This window comes from Aegilops tauschii, chromosome 3 (assembly GCF_002575655.3).
Source record: "Aegilops tauschii subsp. strangulata cultivar AL8/78 chromosome 3, Aet v6.0, whole genome shotgun sequence".
In the NCBI taxonomy this organism is placed as follows: domain Eukaryota; kingdom Viridiplantae; phylum Streptophyta; class Magnoliopsida; order Poales; family Poaceae; genus Aegilops; species Aegilops tauschii.
Window position 1 is genome coordinate 358651393 of NC_053037.3, and position 6393 is coordinate 358657785.

At 42.1% G+C, this 6393-nt stretch overlaps 1 long non-coding RNA gene across 1 annotated transcript; it reads left to right on the forward strand.

Moving 5' to 3' along the window:
* Nucleotides 1–1349: 1349 nt before the first annotated feature.
* Nucleotides 1350–5713, forward strand: LOC109765072 (uncharacterized). The gene is made up of 5 exons (XR_006672234.2): nt 1350–1955; nt 2512–2651; nt 3157–3382; nt 3481–3597; nt 4333–5713. It is a non-coding gene; the product is annotated as an uncharacterized lncRNA (long non-coding RNA).
* The last annotated feature ends 680 nt before the right edge of the window (nt 5714–6393 follow it).

A 6393-nucleotide genomic window follows, 5' to 3' on the forward strand; every position in this document is an offset into this window, starting at 1 on the left:
TTCTTTTTGAATTTTTTATGCACGTTTCAAACTGCGGTGAAAACGGCGGGCTTGACCGTTCCTAGCTAGTTGTTGAATCTTGGAACTTTTTGGTGTTTCTCTGATTAAATAGATACTTAAGTACCTAGAAATGATTTTTGGAAAAAATAAAGAGCAAACTATGAGGCAGCTGCAGTTCAAATTTGACCCGGTTCCAGCTGAATCGGTGGAAATTTGTCCTTTTCACCAGAGGTGGATCAAGGCTTTTGACACCCAACCATGATGTCAATTGTGCATTAAACATGGCCTAGTATTTTATAAAATTGATTTGGTCCATTTTTACAACAATTATTTGGTAGTTCCTTCACAAAAAAACCCTCATTTCGGGCACTCGAAAAATGGAAAATGAATTTTCCGTCCAAAGAAAATGAAAACTTCCTTAGGCAACATTGTTTGATATTCCAATACGCACCCTTGTGCACAATATTAGATCATTTAAACAAACTATGCCATGAATGTGGCCATAAGATTGAGCATTTGGGTTGAAAGCCATGAATCTTCACACATGATAGGCCATTTCTGAGAGCACTTTTCTAAAATAATTGTCATAATACAAGTTTATTATTTTCCCGGTAACTTAGTCACATATAATGACATAATGCGAAGGTTTTCCAATTTTTTTGATTTCTTTTTGAATTTTTTATGCACGTTTCAAACTGGGGTCAAAACGGTGGGAATGACTGTTCCTAGCTAGTGGTTAAATCTTGGAATTTTTTGGTGTTTCTCTGATTAAATAGATACTTAAGTACCTAGAAATGATTTTTGGAAAAAATAAAGAGCAAACTATGAGGCAGCTGTAGTTCAAATTTGACCTGGTTCCAGCTGAATCGGTGGAAATTTGTCTTTTTCATGAGAGGTGGATCAAACCTTTTGACACCCAACCATTTGGTCAATTGTGCATTAAATATGTCCTAGTATATTAGAAAATAGATTTGGTACAATTTTGCAACAAATATATGGTAGGTCCTTCACAAAAAAACTCACTTTGGGCACTTGAAAAATGGGAAATGAATTTTTCGTGGATAGAAAATAAAAACTTCCTTAGGAAAAACTGTTTGCCATTACGAAATGCACCCCTGTGTATAATATGAGATCATTTTTTGAATTTTTCATGTGAAAAATTAGAAGAAAACAAAAGGAAAAACACATTTACATGTGCTCTATTCTCATTGGAGGAATTAGCTGTCACACGGATCGATGACATGGCCCCCATCCATCCATCCATCTCTCCATCCCACGTCCATCCATCCATCTATCTTCAGAAAAAAGAACAAAGAAAAGAAAAAGGGTAACCCCCACCCCCACCCGCAGCCCGACCAACCAAACCCTAACTCCTCCCATCTCTCCTCCCATCGCACTCCTCCTTCCTCATCTCCTCGCCGCCGCCACCTCCTCCCCGTCCTACAGCGGCGCGTCCCGCCACCTCCTCCTCTCCGTCCCGCCACCACCTCCTCCTTCCTCGATGCGTCCCACAACGACGCCCACCGCGTCGCCTGCCGGCCGCCCTCGCGGGTGGCTGCGTCCGCCAGCCCCACCGGCGACCTGCTACCCCATCGCTGGCTTCTCCCTCACCCCTCTCTAACCCTAGCTTCCCGTCGCCGGCGGCGGTGCCCTCATTCCCTCGCGTTGCACCTGTACCTCCCTCCCGCTCCTAGCTTTTCTTCCTCCTCCTCCACCGCTAGGGTTTCGTCTCCCCGATCCCCAGTCCCCGAAGCTCGGATCTAGCATAAGCAGTGATGGCGGCCGCGGGAGATCCTCTCCAAGGTTCAGACCAAGCCCGCTGATGGAGCTGCAGCCGCCGGAGGGGCCGACGCGTCGGATGCGACCGCCGCCCCGGCCACCCCCGCCGAGGACCTCAAGATCCGGGATGCGCGTCGGATGCGCTTCCCCAACCACGACAACGACGATGCCGTGAGGTGAGCCCTATACTGTACTATAGCTGCTAGAGTAGGGTATTCTTTTAAGCTGGATCTGTGCAAGGTTGCAACGTTGGTTCTATATTTTCGTTGATGGAGTAGATGAATTATTTGTATAGCTGTAGATGCTGAGTAGATGATCTGGTGTACATTTTGTGGTCTGGAAACAAATTGTTAAGCAAGGTGAAGCCCTGAGCTTGACTTCATCGCTGTGCTCTATGTATATTTATTTACTGCTATAACATGGATATATATTCAGCTTTAATGTTAGTTGTAGCGCTAGCACGTCCATATGTGCAAGAAAAGGGTTAAGACAGAACTATGCTTGCTAGTACTATCTCTCTAAAACATGTGCAATTTGAATCCCAACAATCCAACCTGGTAGAGGCAGATTTTGCCTTGTTAGAGCTGTATTGCGATTTAATTTAGTGCTACATGGTTTTAGATTTCTTTGTTAACTTGAGCAGGAAAACTAAGTAAGATGCGTATTTGACACATAGTATCGGCAGGGACAGAATGGCTTCTGATGTGTTGTGCTTATGTATTATGCTGGCAGCTGCCGACCTCTTCCTGGGCTTCGCAACCAACTTCCAGCAGGTCTACGCGCTGGCGCAGTGCGACGTTTACTGCAGCAACTGCATCACCCAGGCCGTGCAACACATCGCGGTCGAGTGCGGCGGCGCACCCTCCGGCCAGGTCTACCTCGACAAGTGCTGCATTACCTACAACTACTACCCCCACTGTTTCATGAATGGTTCATTACAATAGTTCTTTTTGCAGTAATTTCAGTGTTTCATAGATTAAGATTACAGATGTATGTTCATGAATGATGAGTAGTTTCAGTTATTTCCCAACTTGAAAGAAACTGGAATAGGTAGTAGTAGGACAATGAGTCATCCTGCACTAGTACAAGTACATGAACAAGTAGTATTATACGAGTCAGTGTAATACCTATGGTGTTGATTTTGAAATTTGATGCTCTCTAATGTTCCTATATTTCCATTGATCAGAAATCTTTGCTATAAGTTTCTTCGAATTAAGCGCTTCTCCATTCTCAGTACACCAGGAGAAACACGTAATAGTTTTCATGATTGTTCACATGCCCTCTGGAATCTGTTATTCCTTTAATGATTGCCCATGTTATTATTATATCTTATATTAAAGGGAACTGTCCTTTTAACATGTTTATTATTTCTTGTAGCCGCTGGCCTGGTCCTCCTCGAGGAGGAGGAGCAGGAGGGGCGCACCCAGCATCAGGAGAGGAGAGGAGAGGGAGATTCATGGCGGCCGGCGGCCAGATCCACGCCAGGACCGGGCCTGCTCGTCAAGGAGACCCACGCCATGGACTAGTAGCTCAAGCAGTCTTCTTTTCTTCCTGCCCATCACCATCTGCAGGTTGTCATCCTCAAGGCCTCCACCATCTGCAGGTCTTCTTCTTCCATTCCATTCTCTGCTCTGTTCTTCTCTCCTGCAGTGTCTACAGTGGATGCAAATACCTGATTGTATATGGATGGATGGATTGCAGGGTCTACAATGCACCACCTTGATTTGTTGATTCGGTCTGGAGCAGCAGCAGCAATAGCTCCTTCCTTCCATGTAGATGGAAGGCATGACCTGCACAAGGAGCTCCAAGGAGACAAAGGTATCTGCTCCCTTGCTGTACATGTTTGTGGGTTCTCTGTGATGATGAAACCACTGATTGGATGTCCTGATTAGATACAATGCATTCCATTGAACCGTGGGGACAACATGAGTAAACTTTGATGTTTTACTGTACAACTTTTGTGGGGTAATATATGTACAGTGAGTGGAGGACAACATGAGTAAACCGTGGGGGCAATATATGTGGGACAACGAAGGTTGTGGGGTAATGCTTTTGTGAATCAGTTTTCTATTTGTATCCAAGCTGAGTAAACTTTGATGTGGTTACTGCAAAAGCTCTTGTTTTATATCTAACTGTACTAGGTATGTTTTCATGAAATGTACAATAAGTGGCCTGGGATCCCTCACATGAATCTGTACCAACCATGTTTGATCCGACGGCCCAGTATCAATTTTTCTATTCTTCTACCACAAGCCCAAATTCTACTCTAGTTGCTCCCTATTAATTCTCAGACCAATGATAAGATGATGAAATTTCTTACTGCCTTCAAGGTCAACTGTGCTGCCACCTTTCTTGCTAGAAAATCTTAGTTTTTTAGGCATATAAATTGGCCTGTGCATTTGGCAGATATAGTAGTGTTTGTACTAACAGATTGAGCACAAACATTATTTGTTAAGAGGGCCCTGCAGTTATATTTTGGCTGCCTTTTGCTCCTTCATTTTTGTGTGTTTGAAAATCAATACAACTGACATGCTTTACTTCTTCCATGTGCAGTGATTGCTAAAAATGACAGGGATGAGATCGACCGCCAAGAATGATGCATAGCTTAACTGCTGTCGTAGTCGATTTCCAACAGGGAATACCTTTCTAGACTCCAACCTTCACAGTTCTCGTTGATTCATCTTGCTAGCAACTGAGTAGCTTTTTTGCATACTTCTGTCAACAGCTCAATGCCACCAAATCTTTTTTGCCGTTCTTCTCTATTATACAACATCTGTTATACATCATACAGTGCCGAGCTCCTCATACACCAACCATTGTACAAACATATCATGAGTGTAGGAAAATTTTGAACCTGTAGTATGTCACCTTGTTTTCCAGATGGGCAATAGACGTCGTCATACTGTACTGTAATAGTGTCTTACTGGGTTTCAATTTGGTTTGCTTTGTACATTGCTTGCACTGGAAATGTTGAACTATCGAGCCTCCTCTACTCTGTTCTGCTGTATGATTACAATTGCAATAGTATTATTGGATCTGTTAATCAGTGCCTACATGTTAGATCGGCTTGATTTTGAGATGCAGCGAGACTCTGATGTTTCTGAATTCTGATGTGAAGGCATGTCTACATCAGTACAACTTTGCATGCATATTTTATTAACTAGATATATACGTGTTGACTGTTTGTTCCTCTAGTTTCCTGATGTGCATGTTTATTTGGATGCACTGAACCTTTGCATGTAGTAATAGTTCTCTGATATACATGCAACCTGATGGAACTTTCATGCTCTGCTATTGACCTACCATGAATATATATTACTACAGCAGCCTGTTACTGTTACTACATGCCATCTTTTTATTTTCAGTAGTGATTTTGATGCAACCTGATGGAACTTTCATGCTCTGCTGGTGAGAATAAGATGTTATAGTCTAGATATATGATGCAAAGTATGTTGTATTTACACACTTGTATCAAACTGCAGCAACCGCACAGGTGAGTTGAGGCAGGGGATAGAGAGGTTGAGCCGCTCGGGTGCTGATCATGTACAGCTGCGCTCTTTCCAGCGTCGACGCAACCAAACCAATGATGCAAGGCTTCTGCTGCTGCATGTCTTCATGAACTTAGTTGTTCCACAGGGAGAGATATAAATCCTTCACTTGTTCACTTTGTAATCTGCAGATTACTTCTTCCATTAATCACCTAGTGCTCCTGTTAGTGAGATTCAGCTAGTATTTTTTTGCAAAGCATGCAATGGTTTGGAGTAGCTGATCATGGCCTAATGGAACCTCTAGCTGAACAATAAGATAGGTTAGTTAGTGTAGTAGAGGAAGAAAGATGATATATTTATTATTTGCTTTTGCTGCTTCTATATACACATGTATGTATGTTTAGTTATTCGACATGCTTCTGAAATTGACTGGTTTTAGACCGAAACACTATGCTTGTTCAAAGTTCATTTCAGATGGTTATTTCTGGATTTAGTACGAATTTATTGTTGACCTGGCCTATGCTCTGTACCAATTTATTGCATTATTTTGTTATTTAGTGTTAAATATGCTGTTAGATTTACTTTTATTTTGTTCCTAAACATTTTGTTCTATAACGTGCAGATGCTGGCCTTTCATGTTTCTTTGCGAATATCAGGACAAAGAAGTCGGAGGAAGCATAGTTCTAGCTCATTGGAGCTAATTCTGATAGTAATTTGATGTAGCAGAACTTGGCTCATGTGATTGTACACTTGTAGAGCTTGTTATCTGATTGTATACTTGTAGAGCTTGTTATCTGATTGTAATCTTGATGCTGATCACATTTGTATGTGTGTTATATGATGTAGCACTTTGCTGGTTGATAATATTTGAAGTATTTCCTGTATTTTCAGTGTGCCAATTTAAATACTAGGTATTTATTTACGTTAAATTAAAAAAATTGAAGAATATGGCCCTGACAGCTAGGACCTAGTACCAGTACCTAACAATGCGGACCCACTTGACTAGTGAACCCATTTTATATTAAAAAATGAAACAGTTGAGACAAAAGGCCACGGCCCAAAAATAAAAAGGCTGCAATGTTGGGCTTGGCCCAGGAAGTCGACCAAAAATTGATAGGAAAAAATA